At 42.1% G+C, this 17,786-nt stretch overlaps 1 protein-coding gene across 4 annotated transcripts in view; it reads right to left on the reverse strand.

The window, feature by feature from the left end:
- LOC119176517 (uncharacterized) overlaps nucleotides 1-16,497 on the reverse strand; it is a 158,018-nt gene extending 141,521 nt beyond the window's left edge. For 3 of the 4 annotated variants that reach the window (XM_075877756.1, XM_075877754.1, XM_075877757.1), the window contains exon 1: nucleotides 16,120-16,497. The gene's annotated coding sequence lies outside the window, so the exon portion shown is untranslated. The remainder of the gene's footprint in view (nucleotides 1-16,119) is intronic. The other variant, XM_037427842.2, reaches the window with a different exon arrangement.
- Nucleotides 16,498-17,786: the final 1,289 nt, after the last annotated feature.

A 17,786-nucleotide genomic window follows, 5' to 3' on the forward strand; every position in this document is an offset into this window, starting at 1 on the left:
TAGCTCATATAATAAACACGTTAGCATTATGTTCGATATTATGTTAAGGTATAATTTAATGCAGGTAGTTCATGAACCAACTCGTGTACAGATTTCATCTAGCTCTGTGTTAGACCTGGCGTTCATCAGTCGTGATTTTTCTGATTGCACTGTAGAAGTGGAGCCAGGGCTCTCTGATCACCATCTCATAAGCATATTATTACCGCTTCAACCACTTAAAAAGTATAAACACGTCCCTGCACGTTCTTTTAAGGACTTTGCTCATGCCAATGACCCAAGCATTACCAATTACTTGCAAAACTGTTTGATTGATTTCGAGGGCAACAACACTCAGTTACTTTGGAACAAGTTCAAAGACATGTGTCACTATTGCCTGGATAATTTTGTTCCTAATAAACTGAAGAAAGCTTAAAAGGAAACGCCTTGGATGAATCGGAAAATCATTCAACTAAAACGTAGGATAAAGAGATATAAAAAGAAACATGTGCAGAATGACATAATAAGGCAGATGCAAGATGACCTCGCTCGTGCACTTCGCGCAGAAAAAGATTATTATTTTGAAATACCGCTTCTTAACTTCATAAAAAAATGAGTCTGATAAGTTTTGGCACTACATAAAAGATAGCAAGAAACCAGTTACTCAAATATCAGTTGACGGGAAGCCGGTGACAGATAAGTGTGAGATTGCTCAACACTCAAACAACTATTTTCAAGATGTATTCTCTAGCGCAACTGTATGCGCGTGTGACGGCACATTCTCCAAACTATTAGATATGAGTTTCGTATCGTATGCTGGGGTATTTAATATGCTTCTTAACTTGAAAACTCAGAATTCTTCTGGTCCCGACGAAATCCCTAACATATTTCTCAAACGATATGCCGTGCTTCTTGCAAACTTTCTTGTAATCTTGTTCCGTGTCTCAGTCATCACTGCACAACTGCCTATTGACTGGAAAACAGCCCGGGTTGTTCCTGTGTTCAAGAAAGGTGACAGGACACTTATACAAAATTGTCCTATTTCACTGACATCCCAATGCTGCAAACTTGTGGAACATATTATAGCCAACTGTGTTAGTGAATTTCTAGAAAATAATGCTGCACTAACAGAACATCAGCATGGCTTTCGAAAAGGGTATTCAACGATAACCCAACTAATAACAGTAGTTCAATCATTCGCTTCATCTCTTGATTCTAATGACCAAGTAGATGTAATATTTCTTGATTTTAGCAAAGCTTTTGACAAAGTTCCGCACAATAAACTAATCATAAAGCTTAGAATTCTTGGCGTTCCTGAACACTTCATCAGATAGATTTCTGTTTACCTGACTAACAGGAAGCAATATGTTGACATTGGAGGTGAACGTTCTCAAAGTTTGGCAGTCACTTCAGGGGTGCCACAAGGCAGTGTCCTAGGCCCCCTGCTTTTCTTGGTTTATATTGATGATATTGTTAGCGTAGGAAGCCCTGGTGTTCAAATTCGATTATTTGCAGACGACTGCGTATTATTCAATGAAATTTTTCCTCTTGATGATCAGGTTCAGTTAAATAGCAATTTAAATAACGTATTGCAGTGGTGCGAAAAATGGGGCATGGTTTTGAACGCCGATAAAACCGTACTGCTCCCTATAACGCGTAAAAAAGCACCCCTGTCTTTTACTTACTAGCTTGGTTCTTCGCCACTTAGGCAAAACGATAGCTATAAATACTTAGGTGTTACAATAACAACTACCTTATCGTAGAATAAACATATAAATATTATTTCCTCCTCTGCATTCAGAAATGTAAAAAATAAGCTTCATAATGCCCCAAGCAATGTTAAATTACTGGCCTATTATTCTTTAATAAGACCTAAATTAGAATACGCGAGTGCAGTATGGGACCCATACACTCAAACTAACATTAAGTGCCTGGAAAAAAATACAAAGGAAAGCCGTCCGGTTTATTTTTAACAAGTTCTCACGAGTAGACTCTCCTTCTGAAATAATGAAGGCCAATGGCATTTCCCTTCTTAGCACACATCGAAAACCGATAATTGACCTTCTTTTTCTTCTTCTGAACCACAAACTTGCGATTGACCCATCGCCGTACCTGAGATTGTTATCAACCAGACCCACAAGGCATCATCACGCCAAATCTCTAACACCCTATTTCTGCAGGACAGACGCTTATAAGTTCACATATTTTCCACGCACGGTCTCAGATTGGAACGGAACAACTCGGGCATCCTCAGAGAATCTATTTCTCCTTCGCTCTAAATAGCATTGTCCTGAAAATTCAGGTTTCCGATCTTTTATTACAGCGTTTTTCTTTTCTTTTCGTTTTCTTTTTCATCTTGTATGTGCTGTACTTATTGTATACTTATGTATTCATTACTTCCTTGGCTTGAACTGTGAAAATAGTTGTGTTTATTGTTTTGTATTTGTTATGTATTTATTTTTACTTCAATCGTACAACATATGAAGTATAAATTTGTGGTGTTTTTTTTCTCTTTTGTCCGGTACATGCGTTATTACGAAATAGTTTGCTATGTCGCTCCTTGTGTTCACTATGAGTGTATGAAGCACTCACCCCAAACAATCTTTATGCCACTTATTGTTTCGACGATGTCCCCTTGTAACTGCCCACCTGCTTGGACCTAAGGGTCTGCAGTATTTAATAAATAAATAAATAAATAAATAAATAATCTTCCTGTCTTTGTCTATCTCTAAGGAAACAGAAGACATGCTTACCGAAAAAAGTTGCCTTGAATCCGAAACTGCGGCACAAAAAACTTAAACCGGAAACTACATACGCCATATTTTCGGAATGGCGGTAGTTCTGTCGTCCCCTCCGCTCGCGCGCAAAACATATTAATGACAGCATGTTATGTGCCAAAAGTACCTTATGATTATGAGACACGCTGTAGTATGAGAGGGCTACTGATTTTGGCACTATGAAGGCTGTTAATTCCGTCGACTCGAATGTAAAATACCCAGAAGGTAGAATTTTCTGAACTACCTCAGGAGGGCCACTTTCAGGATTTTTTACCACTGCAAATAATGTGCTGTTACCACATGGTGCCTTGATATTGCGCTAGCATAATTCAAAGTGAACGTTGTTATAAGAACCTGGTCGAGTCTATAGCTTAAAACGCAGCGTTTCACACATTGTAGAACATGCTGCTTAGGGCGACGACAAAGAGTCCAGCTAATGGTCCAGCTAATGAGGTCAAACTGGTTAAAATTGACATATCAGTAAACCAGGCTCTATACGGTAGGCGTTCGAAGAAATCCAGTACTCCAATTGTGCTGCGTTTAATACATTGTCGATACGACACTGGCGAGACCGCTGTTGCTAAATTAAAGAAGCCTGTACGTCCAAATTAGCCAGACCATGCAGGAACTTTTAAGTTACTCTACACACCACATCAATACATAAAAAATAACGCATGATGCAAGTGGATCATAGTCAGGGGCGCTGCGTAGCAAGACGAACGTCGAATGTCTTTTAACGAATTCGACAACGTTATTGCGATCATGCAAGCAAGACAGCTACAATCGCACCGACTGCTTATTCTCGATGTGCCGGCGACTCATATGTATTTGTACGAACCACGCCTTGATATCTGACAGTGAGCAAAGTCACTGAGACTCAGATCGAGCCGTGAGTCGGAGTTTCAGCGAGTCCGCTTGAGGGAAATTTTCGTAAGTGTGAGTTCGCGTTAGTTAATTGGTTAGTTGACTGATTGATTGATTGACTGACTGATTGATTGACTGATTGATATGTGGGGTATAACGTGTCAAAACCGCCATATATGATTATGAGGGACGCCGTAGTGGAAGGCTCCGGAAATTTCGATCACCTGGGGTTCCTTAACGTGCACCCAAATCTGAGCACACGGGCCTACAGCATTTTCGCCCCATCGTAAACGCAGTCACCACAGCCGGGATTCGATCCTGCGACCTGCGGGTCAGCAGCCTAGTAGCTTAGCCACTAGACCACCGCGGCGGGGCATTACGCGTTAGTCTTAGGGGCGAAATACATTTCATGAATGAGTCTCAGAGAACGCGTCATTTTTCTTTGCCCGACTTATTGTGGTAACTACTAATGTTCACCATTATTATAAGCCTTTGTCAGCTTGAGCTTCTACGCTACTTGCGCATGATTCAACAGAATGTATCACTAATACGCCCACTCAATGTTTAATAATCACAGGAGTGAGTCACGGGCGGGCGATATGCCTTGACCTCCATATAGCCAACATTTTCACGGGAATTCTCAATAAAGATATCTCGTGGGTCATCTCTTTCAATAAAACTGTGACTGTTACTGATGGATTGCTACCACTGATAACTCGTATTTAAATCTGCTGACCCGCAGATCGCGGGATCGAATCCCGGCTGCGGCAGCTGCATTTTCGATGGAGGCAGAAATGCTGTAGGCCCGTGTGCACAGATTTGGGTGCACGTTAAAGAACCCCAGGTGGTCGAAATTTTCGGAGCCCTCCACTACTGCGTCTTTTATATATATATATGGTGATTTTCGGACGTTCAACTCAACATATGAATAAATCTAATCATCAATCAACTCGTATTTAAATGTACCAGATTAAAACGTGCCTCAACTAGCACCGATTTTGCGGGATATTGCTGTTGAAGAGCACTGAAAACTTGGTCTAAAAAGTTCAATGTACGCTAACGGACCCATGAGTGGACTCGCTCAAATCAAGCCGCGAGTCCGAGTGAGTTGGGCTGAAAGACGTTTGTGATGTTTGAGGAGGAGCTCGACATTGTTTAACGACCAATAATACACACAGGGTGTACTAACTACCAACAGCGCTGTTAAAAAATGAGAAACGGCGTTACGCGAGGCAAATCTAGTGCATATTGTTAACTGCATACTGTGGTATAGCCACTCCTATTTTGTAGTTAATGACAAATAATTAATTAGTCATAATTTTATCTAACACGAAATGAACTCACCTAATCATAAAATGCCAATGAGGCAGATGTATGCATGTTGAAGTGGCACCGACTGCACTACTTCAATAACGTACTAATTTGATGGTCATTTTTTTTTGATAAATAAAGCCCGCGAAATTTGAAATATGACATTACGGCAGCAAGCATTAGCGCGCGTCAGAAAGCAGTGCCTTCGAACAGGCTCACAACACAGTATCAACAGAATGAATGTATATATATATATATATATATATATATATATATATATATATATATATATATATATATATATATATATATATATATATATATATATATATATACATATACACGGAACGCACTATCGCCATTTCCCGTCCAAAGAAACGCACCGCTTTGATATACAGTCAGGCTGTAATCAGAACGGGTGCTCCGACCACGTTATCAATAAGAACAGCTAGCCATGAAATATGGATAATGATAGTGACGAACAATCAAGCGGAAGGAATCCCTGCGAAATGGCGACAGGTGTTGTTGGCGCCTGACCTGTACCCTTATCAACGTACAAAATACTGTCTGTCAACGAAAAAGACGTAAAGCTACCCAGTAAGCTTATTTGAGCGCGCTACTTACTTTGCGGGTGGGCGATCATTTATTTTTCATATTTCTCGGGCTTTTTTCAAACATAAAAGTGAGCACGAAATTACTACCTTGTTGTGATGACCAGAGATAGATGTCGTTTTGACATGCGCACATCTTCTTGATAGATCATTTGAAAATTAGGTGAGTACTATAGCTGTTACAGCCATAATTATGGCTGCATAATTAAATGTAATTAACTAAAATTAGCAGCGGAGACTACAGTATACTGGGAACAATATGCAGTATGTTTGGTCAACGTGACGCCGTTTTTTTTTAAATTGCGCTGCGTGATAACTTCAGGGACACCCTGTGCGTATTCAGAATATGATCGCAGTGCGCGTCCATAAAATGGCCATGAAGCCATCCTGGAAAATTAACATCTCGGCACTAACAGATCTAAAAGAGTAATTCTGCTGAGGAAAAAAAAAAGATTTTTTGACAGCTAAGACCCCATGAATTATCATGCTGCCCCCTGCAAGGATGTGTGCACACAGCTTCGCAAACAAAAGTATAAAGAACTTGTCCTTTTGTACTAGAATATAAAAAAAACGCAGTTAACTCTATGCCAGAATGTCGCCTTTAAATGGAAACTTGCGTGACTGATGCACATTAGCCGGAAGATATTGTCGCAGCATGCGCAAAGATGATGAGACACTGACGTAGCGAAATTAATTTTCTGAAACCAAGGTCAATGCGACGATCTTCGCAACGCGCTAGCCGGAGAACTGCTCACGAATTTTTATTCACTGGTCGCAATTAACGGAATATGTGCAACCTGCAGACACATCTTCAACGAACACATCAAAATGAGTTCCCTCTCCTCCGCAATAAAGCATAATAGCACAGCGATCTTACGAATCTTGCAGAGAACGTCGCAAATATCATATACAAGTTTAGAATTAAAAAAGGAAACGTGACTGCCCGTGTTGGCAAACGCCATTGCTTGTAACAACAAACCTTGTCTGATGTATGGGGAAGTATCGCTGTTGCTGCCAATGTCAGGCGAAGCGCATGTAGGACATGCAATACTGATGGTGAAGAAGGCTTTTACAAACGAACACTCGAAAGCATTCAGGTCTATCGTGGGCAAAGGTGAACCAACCATGTGACGGCCGTTATGTTACGTTTCGGAGTTTCTTGATAGAAGCAGGGCGCTCGGAAACAATGTCTGGTTGTCATAAGGATAGCGTTCTTAAAGATCGCAAACTATGTTCTAAAACATTTTATGAACTTTAAATCACAGATCAAGGGCCCACCAATCAGGTAGAAGAAGGATACGAAAGTGACGCGAATGCAAATGCATATTCAGGGTGGAGCACATCAACTCTGCAGAATACTGCAAGGCGGAATATGAGTAGGGAAAAAAAAAAAACCTGTCATTCAATCACTTGTTCCCTTTCTGAGAAATCACTACGGATTCCCTTCTGACCTTGTGGTGCAAACGGATGGTTGCCGATTTTCCCTTTTATGACAAACCAGGGTGCTGAAAACGACGAAACAAATTTTCGCTCAGAAAGGTTGGACTGATACATTTTGGACACTGATATTGTAACGAAGAGACATCTTTCACCACAAAACGTACGTTTTAATAAACGTGTCTCGTTGCTTCAAAATAAAACGAAAAGCTTACGCCAACAGCTTAGGCGAAAAATGGTACATTATCCACGTGTATATATAAAAAAAAAACATCTTCAAACTTTATCTTCTCAATTCACGCAGACCTAAAATTAGACTAATATTGGTGTACCCCAGGGGTCCATTCTGGGGCCCCTTTTGTTTTTACTCTACATTAACGATTTGCCGAAATGCCTTTCTTCATCCAGTTGTATATTATACGCCGACGACACCACAATTTTTAACCCCGATAGCAGCATTACATCCTTAACTGGAAAACTAAACTTTGATCTGGCACAACTCGTTCGGTGGTGCAGTAATAACATGTTAGAAATTAACACGTCTAAGACAAAATTTGTTGTCTTCTCTTCACCCCAAAAACCCTTACCTTCTATCCCTCCTGTTATAATTGCGCGCAATGACATCCCTGTGAGCGACTGCTGCAGCTTCCTAGGCGTTGAACTTGACAGTAACTTGAAATACCACCGACATGTTGCATATATTAGGAAAAAAATGACGTATGGCGTTCGACTATTGATTAAATCTCGTCTTTATTTCAATCCATCAATACTTATGTCACTGTATTTTTCTTTTGTTCATTCGCACATTTCTTACTGTATTACTTCATGGGGTAACACATACACCACTCATCTTACTTCAGTTCAGACAATTCAATACCAAGCGATAAGAATTCTCACATCAAGCCCATATCTCTCTAACGCTAAGTCACTACTTCACGAAAACAATATATTAAGAGTGAGCTAGTTAAATATAACCTTGGTATTTACATGTATAGAACTATAAATAACCAACTTCCACACTTTACTACCATTCTCTCAAATAACAATGTCACAAGGTTTGCCCTTAACAATAACTTTCTACTGCCAAAAGTTCGCACCAATTATGGCAAACAAACCATTCGTTTTTCCGGAATTTCTTTTTGGAATAGTTTACCTTCCGACATTAAAGTATGCTGTTCCCTGAAGGTAATTAAATCGAAGTTGAAAAATCATATCATGTCAACTAACTAGCCTGTTTTGCTGTTTCTTAATTGATTCCTCTTCATTGTGAGTTGCGTTCTGTAATCACTTGCCACTGAAGTTAGCGCATTATTCTTGCTTTTAAATTGTTTCTGTGAGATTACAAGGGTATATTCTTACTTTATTTGTTTCAATTGCATTTTACTGTAGCTCTGTCTCCCTGCTATGTACATCACAATCATTCTCAATTCTACATTGTACAAGAGGTCCATTTGCAGTCTCTGACTATGGGACCTCTTTCTGTATATCATGCACATGTATTCTTCTTCATTTAGCACAATAAAACCTTCTGTTCTGTTCTGTTCGAAAACAGCTGTGTACACGCACTCAAGACGGTTTGATGCTCGTTGTCTATACGCAAGCACAAGACAGCAAGCGCTCTAAACGACGGCAGCAACCGCCGTGGGTCGAGCGCTATCATTTGTGGTTAACATTTCCGGATATCCGGCAAAAAAAAAAAAAACGAGCACCGCCGCTCCTCTGGCAAGGTCGGCTACATCTCGCAGTCATTTTCAAGTCAGGGAAGACAAGACGACAGTCGCTTCACGGATATGTGGTATGCCTAGAGAGTTTGGAGCAGAGACGTTGCAACTACAAATGTCGCCCACCACGAGGCACCTCAAGTACACGGGTTTTGTCCGGGGCAAAGGTTTTGCCAGTCTTCGCTAAATGGTTGAAACTGGCTCACAAAATGACCTTGAGCCCGGCACCGATTTGCACAGTTTTGGGAATAGGCGTTCGATATGTAAAAGAAAGGCGGTTTTTCACCACCGTTCCGAGGTTCCCTTGTGAAAGGTCAGGAGCGTTCCACTTGTGCCTAACTTCACTCAGATCATGATCACGAAGGTATATAATGAACTGGAATGAATGACCAGCGCGAAGAACACAGCGTCTCTATAAATCCAAAGCACATCCCGACTTAGACTCGATGCCATCCGGAATCTCGAGAGAAAAAAAAAAGATAACCACGGCTCAACTTTTCTGCTGTCATGCGACATGTGTGTACTCGCTCCACGCCGCTTCTTGTACAAATGAGTAATCGTCGTTTTTGGCAAGGCTACGTGCAAAAGGTGGAGGCCGTAAGAAACCTCGGCATTGAAGGCCCCCTGGCGTGTCCGAAAATGTGCAGTGTACCGTGAAGGTGTCTTCCACGCGCAAGGTCGTCCGTAAACATACTAAAAGCCCATGAATCACTCTACCACAAAGTAAGATATATATATATATATATATATATATATATATATATATATATATATATATATATATATATATATATATATATATATATATATATATATATATATATTTAAGCGTTTCTCTCGATTTATATGCGAGGTTTAAAGTTTCAAAACCACCATATGAATATGAGAGACGCCGTAGTGGAAGGCTCCGGAAATTTCGATCACCTGGGGTTCCTTAACGTGCACCCAAATCTGAGCACACGGGCCTACAGCATTTCCGCCTCCATCGGAAATGCAGCCGCCGCAGCCCAGATTCGATCCCGCGACCTGCAGGTCAGCAGCCGAGTAGCTTAGCCTTTAGACCACCGTGGCGGGGCAAGCGTTTCTCTCATTCATCCAGTTCAATAAAATTGTGGCTCTATAAAACGCTGATTCGCTGGAAATTAGAGTACTCTGCATTTGTCTATAGCATTAGCAAAGTTCTTTCAATAACGATTGGTAAGCTGTGCAGAACCGTGCCTTCCATGTCACACTTTCCAAGTATCACCGAACAAGCAATGTAACTATGAAATTAAGCTTGTCCCTTCCTCTTCCCTCTCGTCATCAGTCTAAAGTTTTGCTATGCCATAAACTTTAGCACAACAGGTATATGAAAAGATAGTTGCTACTACCAACACGCGTTGATCATTGCAATAAAGCAGAGATTCTTTCATGTCACACAATGCATTTACAATGCGTCCACGCAGTGAGATTTGAAGCCTGTCTTGCTGTGTGCCCGCGCTTTTTACTGCCATGTATTTGCACTTTCTCGTTTTGCCTTGATATTGATATTGTAATCGTTATGTATCCACACTCTGTATTTCTGTAATGCCCTCCGACCCTGTGGGCAAGACAAACAAGCATACCAACGAACAAACCAACAAATCAACAAACAAAACAATAAACAAATTAATTAATTAACCTGAAGCTCAGTCGACGCATGGTCGATCACCTCCATGCGACTTCAGCAACACAAAACACATCGGCACCAATGGTTTAGAATATACTTAGCTCAACGCAAACAATCAACTAAATAGTGCCACACCCAATTATTCATTCAGCCGACCAAGAAAAATGAGAAATGCGCTTCGGACTCACGGACAAAATCATTACTTCCGCTATTGACTGACAGCAATACAGAGTAACAGGGTTGCCGTCGTGTGGCGCGTCATGACATAAAGGGTGTTTACCGACAGCCCGATAAGACACGTTGATTACACGTCCAATCAGCAGAGCTGAGACGAGGATAAAATAAAGCAAACGATTACGTCGCACCATCGAAGGGCAGCGACCCCGAAAGATCTGTTATTTTATATCGTTCCTCAAGGGGAGTGAGTCAGTTGGCACCTATAATGAGAATCGAATTAGACCCCCCCAGCTGCAGTCGACGCGCCGTACACCCCCACCGGGCATACTCGCGCATATATCAATCAGTGATCAGCACTCCGCCCTCTTGGTTACGAGACCCTCGTCGCCGTTCAAATTACCTTTGGCAAGCGCACCGAGTCATCAGTTTCCAGAGTGCGAGAACACGACATTCAAAACTGGTTAAGCATCACTTAAGGCCTGCTTTGACTTCAGACGTTCCGGCATTCGCCAATATAAAAATGAATATACATGAACGAAACATTAATTACTTGAGTTGGTGACAAGGAAAGTGTTCGAGATTCTGGCGAATGAGTTTCAAGGAAAGCGCGAACAATGAGTTATTCCCGCAGGTGAGAAAACGCTGAAGTCAGTCCGATGTGATTGGAAAGCTTCGGGCACGGTTTGCCAAAAATGACCGTTGAAATGCTCTGCAATCTGCTCGTCGCCGTAGCCCTATAGACATTGCCACTAATAGTAGTCCTATTTCTCGGACACACGCTTTGCGTTACAATTGTTTTGTATTCCTCGGAGAAGCCGGGCACGACGTCATGTCACCGAAACACTACATTAGTAATGCATCTGGTGCCATCGCCATCAGCCGTACAAAAGTTATATGATGATGACACTGCTTTGTTGTTTTTGTACTACATGAAAGTGTGCCCCATGAGTCACTGTACATAGCGCAGCAAATATAGATGAGATCAGAAAATGTGCGAAAGTTTACACAACTGAAACGGTACAGCGGCACTTTTTAGTGCAACTAACAGACCGATCCGATTTATTCACACATTGGGCACAATTACCTTAAAAATTGTGCGGCGAAACCTAAAAAAATTGCAAGATATGTAAATGTGTGTGCATCACTTGTCACTGAGCTATGAAGCAGTTTGGTGTTTCCAGCGATAAAGTAGTGTCAGACAATCAATCCTATAGTTTAAGTGTTGCTCAGGCCCTGTCGTACACATTTTTCAGTTTCCTGCTTTTTTTTCTCGTTCATCGGGGACATGGGCGCCACTTAGTTAGCCGTCCACCAATGTACGGTCTTCCAACGATCGCTTTTTCAAATGTTCGGTTTACGAAGAACCACTTGCACAGCGTTTATATGCTGTCTAATTTATATGACGTAATCCATGTGCCGCTTTTCTGCCACAGATTTCTGATGACAACAGGGTCGCGCAACTATCTAAGTAAGGCTATCTCGTTAAAAAGAAGATTGATTAGGTTGTGTGCGCTTCGCTCAAATCTTTTGTGAGCGCATGCGCGGTCAGCTTTTCGAAAGGAGCCAGCATATTAGGGTGAAGAACTGCTGGGCGTGTTGGTCTTGCATGATCTGAGGTAAAAAGCGCATAGAACTCCCCGCTAAATGTGTGCGCCTTCTCCTCCGTCGTCTTCGTGTCTTTTTACCTCAGACCCAACATAACTCGATTGGCACGCTCTCTCGACCCAATGCAGTTTCGTGTACCCTTGATAAATGGCGTCTACATGCTCTAAAGCTACAAATATGAAGACGGGGAAGTTGAGAGCTCGGGATCAAATTTGGCGATCCCAGTTCCCACAACTTTAACTTACCTGTGTATACGTATACGCAATTCTTCTTGCGTACTGCGGTTATACATATAGCCGCTGTCGCACAGGTCATTAATCGAACGCACACAATGACAACAGTGGTGGCTCCGCTACTAATACAGACAGCTACGCTGGGTGATGCTGCTTATTGACTAGAAGACGCAAATCCGATTCGACTGAACTACTTGTAATAAACGTCACATAGGCTTCAAAGACCATCACGATCATTTTAATTATCATTACTCTATTCCTGTACTCTTATATTATGGGAGATTATACAATACGGTGATGGTAATTACCCTATGACCGTGCTCATTTATTTTAAGATGTGCGAACAAGTGCGTCTCATACTTGTTCGCAAACCCTAACAAAGACCGGTCCACCGGTCGAAACCGTTGGTAATAAAATTAAGACAACCGCTAAGTTCTGTTTCTTCTCTCCTCAAGTACGTTTGGCCCATTGGAAAAACTTACACACACACTATATATATATATATATATATATATATATATATATATATATATATATATATATATATATTATAAACACAACGCGAAGAACGTGTGGTGTAGTCCTAAGTCAACACGTAAGTGATGAAGTCGTATACTCACTAGCACCCGTTGGAGCCTTGTTGGAGTTGGTAGTGTCGAAAAGTCTTGGAAGGCCTGATTGCGGGTATTTAGCGTCCCAAAAGCCTAATATGATTATGAGGGACACTGTAGTGGAGGGTTCCGGAAATTTCGACCAGCAGGGGTTCTTTAACGTGCACCTAAATAAGTACACGGGTCATTAGCATCATAGAAATACGGTCACCGCGGCCGGAATTCGATTCTGTGACCTTCGGGTCAGCATTCGAGCAACATACCATCAGACCACCATGGCTGGTTCTTGCGACCCCTATAAATAGTTCGAATAACAGAACCTTTGTCTCTGAAGCAAGCTTTTCAAGAAAAGAAATCAGATATGAAATCCAACAGTATAAGTGGTAGGTGTGTACCCAAGAAGTGGAGGGGGGTAGGGGGCAGGTCTCGCTTTTTTCTCTCTAGTATTGTATGTGTAATATATACGCACGCACATACAAACGCACACGCGAACATGCAGGGTGTTTCAAGAAATGTGTTCGCAGTTATTACTGAAGGCCACTTTTCCGAAATCTCAAAGCGGCAATTGGTTCTCTGCATGAAGGACTTCAATTCTCCCATTTGACTTAACTGCCTAGCTCCACTGACCAGAGCGTTCATTATTAAAACTTTACTAATTGTTGTTAAAAATGATGTATTCAGCCCTTTTAAGATGACTGCCCCTGTAGAAAAAGCAACTGTGAAGACTGCGAGCAAATAACTCCTCTTCGTGATTTTTTGGGAATATTAGAAAAAATTTTTGAAGCACTCTGTATATCAAATATGGTTCAATCTCCTCTCCCCTTTCCGGAAAAAGAAAACAGAAACAACTCTGGATATGCTGCTGGTAGTGGGAGGCAGGGAGCTCCATGATGCAAATTACGGCAACGAAACGCTGCATTCCACTCCCGGTTTTCCTTGAGCGCACTCAAGCATCGTCAGTGCTTCTCGCACGCTAACACAAAAATACCAATCTCGCCTGTCGTTTTTTTTTTCTTTTTTGAACACTGCTAGCGAGAACATGAACGCTGCGAGAATATCAATGTCATGTTTTCGTCTGTATTGACAGAGGCTGAATGACTATGTCGATATGCTGTGCTCGAGGTGTATACATTTTCTAAATGAGATGCTTATCAATCTTTGCTATCATTTTGCCTGGTGGGAAAAAAAAAAATATGCGAGAAAGATAAAGGTCGTCTAGAATACATATCGCCTACGATTCTACGAGTTCATGTCCTACGACAGCCTCGTCTCTGTAGTTCTTGAATGCACACACGAGTGGATGGTTGTTGGAGTCGAATATATTGCGACAGAGATAGAAAATTCATTAGTGTTGGGAGGGGTGGCCTGAGTCGGTGCACTCTGACCGGCTACTCTGCGCGGGAGGGAGGTGATGACGTATGATGATGAGGGCAGGGAGAATTACGAGCCTTCTCTTCTAACTCACTTCAAATAACGTATAATTACAACAGCCACTGAAAATATTTTGCATATCTGATTGCCTTCGAGCCATTTGTCGTATAGCAACCTCAATTTTGGGTCAAGTTATTTTTTTTTTAGAAAAAAGTGAAAGAGAGAAAGGAATTCCGTTTTCAACGCAGCACAGAAAAAAAAGTGGTCTAGATCAAGTGATAAAGGGCCTGAGATTCGTGCGACTGTTGCTATCGGTTATTTTTACCGCTCAAACCATACGCTTAGAAGGACCTGAAAAAGGGACGCATAAAAGAGAGGAAAAAAAAACATTCTTTTCCGTATATTAGTAAGTTAGGTTTTCACAATACTTGTAGTACCATTCTTACCACAAGATGACGCTTGGTAATCTATGCGCGCAAAAAGAAAATGCAGATCACGACGCCGCCTCGGAGGTTTCCGCACCAACTCATCGTGGCGTCACGTTGTCTGTGGATGCCTAAATATTTTTCGGTAAAAATTAACTACGTGGCGCTATTTTTGAGTTGCAAGCTATTTCATTGAACCAGTATGGCTAAAATGTGAAAAAAAAAAAACAATCCACGACGTTCCGCCATTCACGAGATGACGTTTTGGCGCGAAACTCAGGATTGAACCTAACCAGCTATGGCAGTGTTCTCGAACGATTTATTATACATAATTTACCTTAGTATCTCTTGCGTTTATGAATCCATTTCATTACAAGTGCATTTCAGGAGTCAGATCGAGTGAGAAAAATATATGTTGGGCTTCATCAATTTGATGCGTCGAGTCAAAATGAGGCAGCTTGGGCTAGTTGGTATGACATGACGATAGTTAAAGCGCGAGAACATAACGACGACACAGAGACAAGAAGTGTCTTTCTTGTCTCTGTGTCGTCGTTTTGTTCTCGCGCTATAACTATCGTCATAAAGTGAGGCCCGCAAATATCAAATGAAAACCCAGATGTCATGGCGTCTCTGTGTGTGTTTTTTTCTTCGATTCCGTATTTGCAGACTCGAGTTTCTTCAACGATTAGTTTGTAATAATTAACTTAATTTTACGTCGGTTGAAGTTCCAAGGTACTGCCAGTTAGAACGGTTCTCTCCAAAATCCCATACAAAGCCCTTGTAACACATGTAGCGACAGACCTGGCATGGAATCCAACGAAACCGATCGTGGTTGAGCCGTATACTAAATATTAGCGCACAAAGGAGCGGGAAAAAATTACTTGATGCGTATATGACAGAGTTCACGGAGTATAACGTCCCAAATAAGCACACGGCAAACAGCTGATAACTTCTTAACGATGGCAAGCGCAATACCGTATCGCCCGGGGATCGAAAAGCCGAGTCACGTGGTTTGTTGTTATTCGGAAGATTGGTTAAAAAGTGTTAGCCCTGCTACAAACCAAAAACAACAACAACAACAAAACACCCGGTAGCACTCGCGCTTTCGTAAACCGAAGCCGTTGGCCAAGACAATTTGAAAGATTTTCTTCGGGTGAAAACATTTGCGGAACGCTGCGAGAACCGTGGCTCGCGGCGATAGTTCTCTAAGGATGCCTCGAGCCACGGTGACAAGCAGTAACAACACTTTCCGCAGCCATCCGAGACATCAACCATCAACGCCCAAAAAAATCTTGTCGAATCAGCGAGAAAAAGAACAAGAGGCGTAGCTTTTCCACTCTCGTGGTCCTTACTTTTTTGCGGGACTTGACGCATGGGGTTCTAGCCAGAGTTCTTTCCGGGCGGCTTGACGCTTCGGGGGCCTTCCTCCTCGGTCCCGACGGAGGTAATCCCAGAGGACGATGCGGCGTCTGGAATGTCAACACGGCTGCGACCACGTGCGGAGCTCAACACCGGCGCTTGGGGAAGCCCGCGGCGCACAAGTGGTGGGGCACCCAACGCTAGCGGCGCTCAGTCTGAGACGACAGCGGCACGAAGCCGCGCGCACAGCGTTGAGCGATATGGGCGCGCAAGCCGCGCCTGATAAACGCGCCGGTGGCCGATCTCGTTGCGGCGGCAACAACAGCCTGCGCTCGACAGCAGCAGGCCACGAGTGCAGTGCCGCGCCGCTCGACGACGCCGCCGCCACGTGGTGACGTGGGGTCACGTGACACTGGCACCGCCGCTGCTTGCTCGCCGGTGGGCGCCTCTCGATCGGCGCGCGCGGCTCACCCAGGGCGCTGACACCCCGAGAAGATGGTGCGACGTGCTGGTGGCATCAGCACCGACCAACTACCACGCTTTCCCAGAGCCAGTGGCAACAACAAAATTCGCTACTCACTAAGAAATTCATATCACGTGCGCACGCGCAACGCTAATCTTTACGGAATGAAGCTTCAGCTGAATATATATATATATATATATATATATATATATATATATATATATATATATATATATATATATATATATATATATATATATATATATATATATATATATATATATATATATATATATATATATATATATATATATATATATATATATATATATATATATAGAGAGAGAGAGAGAGAGAGAGAGAGAGAGAGAGACAAACTTGCGATCCGTGCACGGCGGTGCTACGCATGACTGAACAGCACTACCACGCTGTTTTGCGTCAAGTGCTCACTGTAAGTGAGTGCATTTTCACGTGGCTGCTATCACGTAGAAATATGGATATAAAGATACGGTCGCTTGTGTTACGACAAGTATATATTTTGTTAAAAAGCACCCAGGGGTGAGGGTTACATATTTTTCCTCCCAACCAAATACAAAACCCTCATCCGTGGGTGCTCGCCTGCTCGCAAATTTAGTCCGAGCTAAGCCTCACTTAATATGCGACAGTGGGACAGTGTGATCAATATTCGGAAGTTTGTGCGAAAAGTATATAAACAAAAAGCACAGGGGGGGGGGGGGGGGTGCTTGGTACGTAGCAAGTTTCACGAGGTATTATTGAAAACAGTAAATGACGGTGACATGCGCATATATATATATATATATATATATATATATATATATATATATATATATATATATATATATTCAAGTGTTTAATTCGACAGTTTCGACTAGATTATGGCCTCTTCGTCAGGAATGAGGGCACGTTCTGTTCGCCCTCACATTTATAGTACTTTCAGTGAAAAATGAGATAGAAAAAACGGCTACAGAAATAGAGAAAGAAAAAACGGCTACAGAAATAGAGAAAGAAAAAAATAAAAAAGTGGGCTGGAAAAAAAAATTGAGAACATTCCAGGGTTTACTGGGCTGTGCGAGTGGCGTCGTGAGTGTGTATTTTCTTAGAAGTATTGCGTTCAGTGTAGTTGACTGACGGTCCCTTTATTGTCAACGGGGCCTGGCTAAGGTAAGGACTTTCGTG

The sequence above is a fragment of the Rhipicephalus microplus genome, chromosome X (genome assembly GCF_043290135.1).
Source record: "Rhipicephalus microplus isolate Deutch F79 chromosome X, USDA_Rmic, whole genome shotgun sequence".
NCBI classification, from domain to species: Eukaryota; Metazoa; Arthropoda; class Arachnida; order Ixodida; family Ixodidae; genus Rhipicephalus; species Rhipicephalus microplus.